This window comes from Camelus dromedarius, chromosome 24 (genome assembly GCF_036321535.1).
Source record: "Camelus dromedarius isolate mCamDro1 chromosome 24, mCamDro1.pat, whole genome shotgun sequence".
Taxonomy (NCBI): domain Eukaryota; kingdom Metazoa; phylum Chordata; class Mammalia; order Artiodactyla; family Camelidae; genus Camelus; species Camelus dromedarius.
In genome coordinates this window covers 19,791,040-19,802,908 of record NC_087459.1, presented here as the reverse complement: position 1 = coordinate 19,802,908, position 11,869 = coordinate 19,791,040, and positions in this window count along the sequence as shown.

Below are 11,869 nucleotides of genomic sequence, written 5' to 3'. Positions count from 1 at the left end.
TTTGTGTCTCCAGCCCAGAATTTACTCCTAACCTTCAGACTTATAAATCAGACTGCTTAATCAGTATGTTTTCTGAGATGTCCAAAAGACACCCCAAACTTCCTTGTCCAAAGCTAAACTCTTGACATTTCCAAATCCTGCTCCAACCACAGCCTTTCCCATCTCATGTGACAGCAACTCCACTCTTCCAGTTCCAAAGGTCAAAAATCTTGAAGTCATCCTTTCTATTTATCTCCCTATAATATCTGCCAAGAAATCCTATTTGCTTTACCTTCTGTATATATCCAGAATCTGGGTACCATTCTAGAATAAACAGCCATCATCTCTTTGATAAATTTCTGTATCAATTACTTTGATAAATTACTGTATTAGATTCCTAATAGTTCTCCTTGCTTACATCATTGAACTCTAGAGACGATTCTGATCATAGAGCACAGTATTAACACCCTAAAATATAATTAAAGGAAGAAATAACAACCATCTTACACAAATTCTTTCAGAAAATAGAAGTGAACACTTCCCAATGCATTACACAGAGCCAGAATTACTGTGATAAAACCTGACAAAGACACTATATTAACACAATTACAGACCAATATTCTTTATGAACGTAAGCAGAAAAATCCATAACAAAATATTAACAAATAAGTTAAATCCAACTATATATTAAAAAGATAATGTATCATAAATAAGTAGGGTTTATTCTAGAAACACAAGGTTGTTTTAACATTTTTAAATTAATTAATATAATTCACCATATTAATAGAATAAAGGAGAAAACAAATCATTTAATAGATAAAGAAAAATAATTTGGTAAATCCAACAGTCATTTAGGATTAAGGAAAAAAAAAATTCATGAAGCTATGAAGAGATGGCAACTTCCTCAACCTAACAAATGGAATCTATGAAAAACCTACATATCCAACATCATATTTAATTTTAAAACCCTGTGTGCTTTCCTCCTGAGTTAAGGAGCAAGAAAAGGATAAACTGCTTCTATCCAACAATGTGCTGGAGCCAGTGTAATAAGGCAAGAAAAATATATGAGGCATCCATATTGGGAAGAAAAACAGTAAAACTATCTCATTTGTCAAAAGGTGAATACTCTAAGGAATTTACAAAACAATAACCAGAAACAAAAATTAAATTTAGCAAGTTCACAAGATCAAAGTTAATATATAAAAATCAAATATATTTTCGAGTACCAGCAGAAATAGACAATAAAATTAAAACAATTCCACTTAAAGTGATGCAAAAAACTTAAAATACTCAGAAATAAATTTAGCAAAACACATGCAAGACTCTTTCTGACAACCGTAAAACATTGCTAAAAGAAATTAAAAACAATCTAAATAAATGAAGAGATATGCCATGTTCATAGCTGCAAAGGCTCAGGATTGCTAAACTTTCAGTTCTCCCCAAATATATCTACAGAGTTAACAGAATCCCAGTCAAAATCCCCAGTAGCCATTTAGTATGAAGGGTCGAGCTGATTCTAAAATTTATCTGGAAAAATAAAGGATCCAGTTTTGTTTAAATAAAAAAATCAAACTCGTAGGACTTGAACTACCTGATTTCAAAACTTACTATAAAGTTGTGATAAGCAAGGCAGTGTGGTGTCGGCAAAATAAAAAGACATGTAGGTCAATGGAACTGGATAGAAAGCCCAGAAATAGACCTGCGCACGTATAATTCATGGTACCAATTTTTGACAAAGGTACCAATGAAATTCAATTGGAAAATGACTGTCTTTTTTTTAATTGGAGTATAGTCAATTACAATGTGTGGTAATTTCCGGTGTCTAGATAGTGATTCAGATATACATACACATACGTATTCCTTTTCATATTCTTTTTCATTATAGGCTATTGCAGGATATTGAACATAGTTCTCTGTGCCGTGCAGTAGGGCCTTGTTGTTTATCTACTTTATATATGGTTACTCCACCCCATTGGGCTTCTGATTTTCTTTTTAAGAAATGATTATGGGGGAGGGGGACGGTATAGCTCAAGTGGTAGAGTGCATGCTTAGCGTGCATGAAGTCCTAGATTCAATCCCCAGTACTTCCATTTAAAACCATTATTAAATAAATAAACCTAGTTACCTCCCCCCACCCCACACCCCCCCCAAAAAATGGTGATGGACCAACTGGGTATCTGTATGGAGGACAATGAACATTGATCCTTAACTAATACCGTACAGAAAAATAACTTACGATGGATCATGAACCAAAATGTGAAAGATAAAACTATAAAATGTGTAGAACAAAACAAGAAAAAAGATCTCTGTGATCTTCAATTAGATCCAGAGCACAGAGAACTGGAAATCTGATCTCTGGCAGCAATCCTATGAAGGTACTGCTCATGTCACAATCACCTGACAAAAGCACTTTCTAATTGGGGTTCTCAGGAAGCTGAGGGAGCAGGTAGGGCTGAGGTGTACAGCAGGGATGGTCAGAGGGCTTGGAAGAAAACATAAGCCCCACCCGAAGGCCCTGAGAGTAGAACTAAGGCTCCTTGGGGTTAGGCTTGGCTGTAGAGTTCATGTTCTCTTTACAAGTATCCATTCAGTTCAATTCAACAAATATTTAATGATGCCAGCACGGTGCTGGGACCCTGCCAAACAGCGGTGAGCAAGCATCGGAACCACCCAGAGGGCTGGTTAAAACACAGATTGCCAGGCCCCGCTCCAGACTTCCAGCTAAGGGAGCTCTTGGTGGGCCCAGGGATTTGCGACTCTAATACGTTCCTCCATGATGCTGAGTGTGCTGCTCCCAGTCTGGAAGCATCACCTTCAGAACCACTGCTTTAAGCTAAGGATTCAGAGCACAGGGTTTCTTACTTGTGAATAAACCCAACAAAAGAAATGCAAAAAACCCCCAACAACAACAAAGAGTACATGATCTCTCATTAGATCAGTGGTATACTGGCCAGCATTCACTAGTTTGCAAGAGCCGATTGGTAGCTTGAAATCATTATGATGGAAATATTTACACCAGAGAAATGGACAAACTCTACAAACGAGCTCATGGCTTTTAGTTCCTTGTTGGTATTTACCAACATGCTACAGAATCAGACACGCCTATCCTTGTTCAAATTCTAGTTTTCCTCTCTCTGTTAATATGTGGAACCCTTTAGCAAGTCACTTGACCTCACTAGGCCTCAGTTTCCCCATCTGCAAACAGGCTTGCCTACCTCCACAGGACTGTTGTGAAGATTAATTGGTAAGAACGTTAAGCATTTAGCACCAGGCACATTTTTCAGTCCCCGTGATGGGGCTATTATTTGATTATTAGTGGGAGCAGTCTGAAATGTAAATGATAGAGATACAGTCCGATACATGCCCTCGTAGAAGGAAGTGCAGAGTGTTGTCAGGGTACAAAAGAAGGCCCTAACTTCTAAATGGGAAGGGGATGGTCAGGGACATCACCCTTTATCCATTTCTTTGGGACCCAGCAGGGTGGATGTATCGGGGAGGTGGGAGGGAGGGACCAAAGAGCCTACACGCCCATGGAGGAACCTTCTGAGATTAGGCAGTGGGACCTGATTCCCACACAGTGAAATCCAGGTTCTGCGCATCATTAAATATATGTCAGATTCACTTTGTCATCTTTGATCGCATCGACAGCCCTGTTCCCGTTAGCTGGTTGGTCTGGCATTATAGCTGTCTGCTCATGACTTTAATAATGACAACGAGTGGGGATTGTACAATGCTTTCTAATGGGCACAGCATTTCCGCCTCCTTATCTTATCTCATTTTCACAAACAACGTGGTAAGAAATACAGGTTGTATTTGCTCATGCACCTGTTTATTCGGAGACTATTCACCAGGTGCCCACACTGTGCCAGGCACTAAGCCAACACCTTTCAGATGCTGAACTGATCACGACAGACATGGTCCTCACACTCATGGAAAGTATAGATTCAACCCACTCTCTATTCATTTCCTTGTTGAATTACTCTCGGAGAATAAAATGTGAGCCCATAATCAGGAAACTCATATAGTCTAAGAAAGTGACATTCACCCTGATACCTAAAAGGATAAAGGGGAATTAGCTAGTGATGCTGAGCGTGAGATAACGAGATAAGGAGGAAGGCTCCGTGCTCAGGGAGAACTTTATACCAGGGGAGCAGCAGACCTGTCCATGATGTACAAGGAGACCAGTGCGGCCGGAGGTCAGGAAAGAAAACGGAAACGCAAGACGGATGGCTGGGAGAAACGCGGCAGGGTGATTACACAGGGCCTCACAAGCCGGGCTAAGGGCTGGGGTCTTTATCCTAAGAGGATGAAGGATTCTAAGCAAGGGAATGCCATGATCAGATTTGCATTTTTATTGTTATTTTTTTTTTTTTTCGGTGGGGAAGGTAATTAGGTTGTACTTATTTATTTATTCTTAGAGGAGGTAGTGGGGACTGAACCCAGGACCTCGTGCATGCTAAGCACGCGCTCTACCACTTGAGCTGTAGCCTCCCCCAGATCTGCATTTTTAAATGTTCTCTGTAGAGAACGGGAGTGTCCGAGACAAAGATCGGAGGGAGAGTCTGCAAGATTTGTTGATTCTTTGGATGTAGCTGGTGAGAGAGAGTAAGGTCAAAGTGAAGGAGTAGAAAGCTAACCAGGTGGCTGCTGAGTGGTTCAGGCTGTACTTCTAGCTAAACTGATCTTATGAGTAACACACTCCCCTCCTTGTGCATTATTTTCTTAGAGAATATTTCTCTAAGAAATATTGCAATATTTCTTAGAGTCCCTTTTACCCTAGAGGACTTGAAAGAAGGTCATGGACTGAATCTGAAGAAAATGGGCAGACCCTCCCCAAGTCCTTCATAACAACAGCAAGTTCTTATCAAGATGAAAGGAATGTCGCCCCTGCTCACGTCCTGATGGTTATCAACTTTTCTGTTCCATCCAGTTTTTCTTTAAAACCTCAAGACCCCAACCCCAAGAGGGGCTCTCAGTCTTCAAGGCATAAGCCACTTGTGACTCCCTTTGCCTGGCAAAACAATAAAGCTGTTCCTTTCTATCCTCCCCAAACTCTGCCTCCGACTCTCAACTGGGCCACTGGGGTACAGAGACCAATTTTTTTGGCAACAAACGATGAGTCCAAGTTTTTAGACACGACTACCCGGGTGGGTGGGACGCTCTGTAGTGAGACTCAGAACACTGCGGGAGAGGGGTTTGGGAAATTGGAGGTGCTGCGGGGGTACTGAGACCCTGTGAGATGTCCAGGTGGTGACCTCGAGCGGTCAGTTAGATAGATGGGAATGAACCTCAGAAGAAAGACCTGGGCTGGAGTGATCATCTTCCAGAATTATTGGCAAATAGATGACAAAGGGGCCGATCTGAAGGCGCCCACTTTGGGGCCGGGAGGCCATGAGAAGAAACAGGGTCTGGGGTCCTGCCCTAAGAAATTACAATGAAAGAACAGGACAAGGGGAGTCAGAGAAGAAAGAGAAACAGGTTGTGGTGAGAAATAAGCCAAAGAAAGAAAATTTTTCTAGAAAGAGAAAGTAGTCCACTTAAGTTAAGCTGTAAACAGTAAGTAAAACCAGGAATGGAGAGACCTCCTTGGACCTAGCCGAAGGGAGCAATTAGTGACCTCGGGAAGGAGACTTCTAGGGGCTTGCTGGAGGCAGGAGCCAGACTGGAGGAGGTGGGTTGCAACCGAAGGTGACGTGGAGTCCGTGAATTTACCGAGATCTTCCTTTGAGGTGTTTGCTGTGTAGTGGAAGCAAGAGAAAGCCAACAGCTAGAGTGAGACGTGGGTGACATTTTTGTGTCACGTTTCCATTTTGTGCCAGCTGGGATGACTTTCTGCCTCAAGTAACAATGGGAAATCGATCACTCAGCAAATTGATTTTTTTTAAAAAACAGTTTGATTTTAGGTGAATTTTAGTAAATTGATCTAACGCCAAATTCAGAATAAAAATTAGTGAGTACTTTCACCCTGTTGGGTGGGTACTCTGAGCAATTTCATTCACGCCTCACAAATCACTCGGGAATAAGGTGGTGTTAGTCTCAACCTACCAGCCAGGAGGCTGAGGCACAGGAAGGGTCTGTAACTTGTCCAAGATCAAACAGCTAGCCAGGGATGGAGCCTGGATTCAAGCTGGACCACCCCACCCCGGCACCAAGCCCAGGGCTCTCCACAGCCACACCTTGGCTCTGTTCCAGTGCAGGGGAGGAGTCTGAGATGTCACATCAGAAAGTGTCATCCTGAACAGTAAACTGTGAGGAACAACTTTAGATCCCAGAGTGAGCATCTGATCTCAGGAAAGCATGATTGTAAGGTTTCTCAGATAACTGGGAAAGGTGCACTTATACTGGGGAGGTCTTCCTTCTTCTTTTTGCCTTTACTTCAAATGTACTATCTCATCTCTCAGATTTCAGTGTAATTGTCACTTTCTCGGAGGGCAGCCCCTGACCTCACTAAGTGGGGATTTCCCTTGATAGGGGTGGAATCTTATAGCTCCAGGTTTCACTCTTTTCAGTGCTTACTGTTTTCATGTGATACTGGTATGAGTCACATCTATGTTCTCCCCAACCAGGAGAAGATCAGATAGATGAAGTCAGGAACTGGGGAGCCTTCCTTTGTTTTTTAATTTTTAATTTTTAGTTTTTACTGACATACAGTCAGTTTCAATGTGTCAGTTTCTGGGGTACAGCACAGTGTCCCAGTCATGCATATACATACATATATTCATTGTCACATTCCTGGGGAGCCTTCCATCGCCCTCCCACATAAAACATCGTAGTGCTCAATGAAGTCTTGTTGTATTCACAGGTTGTAGGAGCATCTCACCAGGGTCACGGGGAAGAGGCTGTAGCCCCATCACAACCTCTCCCCTCGTCCTGAATACCCTCAAATGCTGGGATCTGCAGGATGTGAGCTCCCTGGGAAGCAGACAGTTACAGGAATGGAGAGGAGGAGGGTGGCTCAGGCACTCAGGTCCTGAGAGCTATCTTAGTGAATCAAAGAGGCCAAAGGGCTAAGCTATGCTTTAAATCTCTTGCTGGGGATCCCTGGCTGATGAAATTGCCTTTGGATCAAAGGGACATTGAACTGGAATAATCAGATGTTTCTGCTGTGCTTTTTAAATGGAAAGATCTTTGGTATATTTGGCAGGCTATGTACAGATTGAAACAGAGCAGGGCCCTGTGGGGTACTCTCTGGTACAAAGCCTTTCCATGTCCCTGTTTCTTGTTTGTAGGAAATAGGCTTCATTCAGCCTCCTTGACCTCCCCTGAGTTCCAAAGGGCAGATTCAAACAGTTGCTAATCAGGGAAGGGAGGGGATGCAGAGACCAGAGAGGACCAGTCAAGAAACAATAGTGCCGCCTTGGGGCAGGTCCTGGTTCCTCCTCAGGGGATATCCGTAACTAATCTTTGAGTTCTTCTGCAGGAACTAAGGCCCCCACCCAGGTGGAGGATGGCAACTTCAGGCTGAGCACAAGATTCATGGAACGCAGCCCTTTTTTCTCACCACCGGCCAATCAGAAGAAAGTCACACATTCTGCTGCCCTCCCCCAGATTTTTCCTACAAATATTTTCCCCGAAACCATCAGGGAGTTCAAGCTTTTCAAGTGTGATCTGTCTGTCCATCCTCCTTGCTTGGCCCGGCAATAAACCTTTCTCTGCTCCAAACTTCAACGTTTCAGTTTGTTTGGCCTCACTGTGTGTCCAGCATACGAACTTTTTGTTTCGTAAAAAGATGTCAAACCAAGTTTGCTTGTCCGAGCCCCTCCCTCTGCCTCTCTCTCCATCTATGCACCCTGATCCATCCCTTCCTCTCCAGTCCCATTGCCTTAGTTCAAGATCTCGTGATTTCTCACGTTGGCTTCCCTCTCAACCTACCATTGGTGTCATCTACCATCCATTCACTCAGCAGAGGTGCTCTCTGTAAAACAGCAATCTGATCATGTCATCCCTTTTATAAAGCCTGGCAGTGGCTCTCCACTGCCCTTAGGATAGAATGCAAACTCTCTAGATGGGCAAGAAAATACCCCCACAATCCACTCCCATCAGGTCCCTCCCACTCCATCTCCTGCCATTTCTCTGAAGGAGAACTTTTGCTTTAGCACGAAGTACCTGGCATCTCCTGATTGTGTACCCCGTGAATATTCAAGTTACCATGCCTCTGAAGGGGCCATTTCCTCCACCGAGAAAGCCAGGTCCTTGTGGCCAAGTCCTGCTGACTTTTCAAGACTCAAATCAGACGTTCAGCCCCTTTGTCAAACCATCCTGCAAATCCTAGGATAATTGTATTCAGCTGATATGCAGATAATAATCCATTGTCTGTATCTGCCTGAACCTTACGCAAGGACCACAGGGCTCTTAACATTTTCCGTTGTATTTCTCTGCATGTCTGCCTCCTCTGCTGGACTATGGGAAATTTAGGGATGTTCAAGGCAACCCAGAGGTTGAGAATTCAGGCTATGGTGTTGTAACTTTCTAAGTTTAATCCTAGCTGTGTCACAGTATGACCCTGGGGGACTTATTAAACTCCTTGCTCTTGAGATATTTTTAATCTGTAAAGTGGGCACAATAGCAACCAATTTGTGTTCTTCTTATGACGTGGATTGAATATAGAATTAGCTTAGCTTAGCACGTTATTGCTTGGTTTTGCATGTAGCACATAGTAAGTGGACAGAGATGATCACACGAAAACCCATTCATCTTCTCATCCCTTCAACACAGTGCTTGGAAGAGAGGAGGCATCAAATACTGTGGAATGAACGAGTACGCGTTCATAGGGAGGTGTGGGGATGAGGACACACGCTCCTTTCTTCCATCGGTACTCACAGGCTGGACTTTGACCATCCGGCTCTGTGTTCTTCCAAGCACAGAGGCTGGAAGGAGATTTGACATTTTCCTAGTCAGCCATTGCTGAACCCTCTCTGTGTTCCAGGTTGCTGCGCTTTTACATGGGAGCCGGATGGGCGCGTCCCCATTTTCAAATGAGAAAACTGAGACGCCATGAAGGTTAAATCAGTAAGTAGCCCTGAAAGGACCTGAACACAGATCTGCCTGATTCCAGACTCCAACCTCCAGCCTCTGTAGTCAGCAGCAGCAACGTTATACCCAACTGGAAAGCTTGGAAAGCTTGCTCAGGTTTCCCAGGCGGCCCTGGCATTTCTTTGCAGAAAAAGATTCAGAGGATGGTCCATTATGCCGATGCTGTTGCCTTGAAACATAAATAGTCACTCACTGTGGAACTGTTTGTTATGAGAAATGTACGGGCTAGAGAGAACTGAGACATAAAATCATTATTTCATGCAGCAAGACATTGCCAAAGGGATAGAATTACTTACTATATTAATTCTGTCCTTCAGCCCCCAGCTCATCTCTCTGCATAATAACTTAGTCACGGAGTGTATTGTTGGCAACATTTGGGGACATTTCCTCTATGATATTTGCAGAAATTGAATAATCTAAGACTTCCCGTTCTGTTCCCTTTTGCTCTACCTCCCCTCTCTTCGGTTGGTCCTTCAGTTCTCCTCCCACTGCCCTCACTCTATGTCACCCTATTTGCCAATCCCTGTTTCTTTCCACCAATCTCCCTTCCTTCTATTACTTACTCATACACCCTTTTTATTCCCCTTTCTCTTCTTTCAAACCCCTCTGTCAACCCTCCCTTTCTTCTTTCTCACTTTGCCATCTGCCAAATGCCATCTTCTACAACAGAGAAGAGGAGCTCCCAGTGGCCATTCCACATGGGTCTTAAAAATGGTACCCCAGGAAGAGTGCTCAGAGTCCACCATTTTGAATCACCATGTAGAACCATCCTAGAGAATCACCCTCTAGAGTCAACCCGTAGAACCATCGTGTAGCGCCATCAGAGAGAACTTTCCTATGAAACTATCACATAGAACCATCACATAGCATCTCAGAGGTAGAATGACAAGGATTAAGATAGAGGAGAGGCCAACACCATTTGTTTACCACCGGGTTTATGTATCTATGAATCATTCTTAATCCAAATCTACTTAAGGGCAGAACATGATAGTCACTTCTGCTTGAGTCGGAAATCTGATAGCTTTCATTTGATGTAGTTGGATGGACCTGATAGAGAATGTGAAGTCAGAGCCAAAAAAAGAGTTAAAGCCACAACATTGCAACTTGGATTATGTCTGCTAACCTGTTGCCTCACTTCAAAAGATTTATGGGCTAATTGTACCAGGTGCATAGATAGTTGTCATGTGGAAGAGGAATTTTCCTCGTGGTCTAGTATGGACAAGATCATCTGAGGCTGTTCTACAATGTCTTTTAATTTAACACCAACTCTTTCCGCCGCAAGTTGAACACCTGGTGTGCTGTGCACTGCTCTGGGAGCTTTAAATTTGCCACCTCATTTAACCCTCACAGCACCCGTGGGAGGCAGGGTGAGCAGGTCCAGTTTAGAGATGAGCAGAGGAAGTTTTAGAGAGGTGAAGTCATTTCCCCAATATTACAATGCTCTGGAATATAAATAGTAGTTATAACTGTTGCAAGAAGGACACAAAACATTCAAGATCAATAAAAAATTGCTACAAGTATTTACTGAGTGTTCATAAAAGTAGACTGAAAAAAACAGAGACTTACTATGTTTTCGTTTGGAAGAATAATATTTTAAAAACATTAACTCTTCTACCTTATGAGTGTAAGCAATTTCAATCAAACTCCTAATAAATTTTACTTCTTAACAAAGTGATTCTTAAGTTTTAAAAATAAACCTCCTGGAGCAGCGGGAAAAAAAATTTAATAAGCAGAGAGAAAAATGTATGTTAGTATAAACTAATAAATTAGTTTACTAATACGATAATGTAATGATATGCTAATAAGTACTATGTATATAAAATGGGATATTAATAAAATCAATATACTTGTTTAAAACACTAATAAGAACTCATTAAATGGATAGTTTGATCAAAGAAAAAGCAGAGATAGCCCAGAAAAAGATCAACATATATAAAAATGCACAGTATGATAAATATTGTATTTCAGCAGGAGAAGGAAGAATCATTCTATATATGGTCAACCCACTACTCATTTATAAAAATGATTATAGGAATAAGAAGAAGAAAAAGAAGAAAAAAGAGAAGTGGAAAGGAGTCATTGAATGGTTACCGGAATATATAAAACAAAATGAGTAAGTGGGTTAAAGCATTGTAGTGTTATAAGAAATGGAAGAAAAGAAGGAAGGAAGGGAAACTAAGAACCATGAAAGACACTCCAGGTAACCAAACCTGATATAGATGGGGAGACTTTTTTAGCATAACTCAAAAGAACAAAAAAAAAATGAACGAATATATTGATAAATTTGATTACCTTAAATATTTTTAAATAAAATATTTCTATCAAAAACATCATAAACAAAACTGAAAGGCCAATTACAAACTATTAAAAAAAAGTTTTTGTTAACTGTGTAACAGAAATAAGATATTTAAGTTTTTAAATGTTAATGTTTATTCCATTGCTATTTATATAACAGAAATTGAATATTTTAAATATCCAGAGCTTTTATAAATCAATAAAAAAAAAAAAAGATATATGCCTTGAGAGGAAAGTGGGCAAAGGATGTGAACTAGTTGTTTCCAGAAAAAAAAAAAATCCAAATACTCAATAAATATAGGAAATGTGTTGGATCCCTAGCAGTTAAATAAAAAGTAAAAGAAATGACTGTGAGGTACGTTTCACCCCATTACCTTGGAAGTGAAGAAAAGAACCATTGCAGATGAGCGTGTGGGGTAAAAGCCGTGTTCACACAATAACGGAAGTGGGCAAGGGGCTACAATGCTGTTACGTTTTTTGTTGTTGAAGACGTTATGCATCTGTGTATCAAAAGCCTGATGAGACATGCACAACACCTGACCTAGCAATAAACATACGTGTA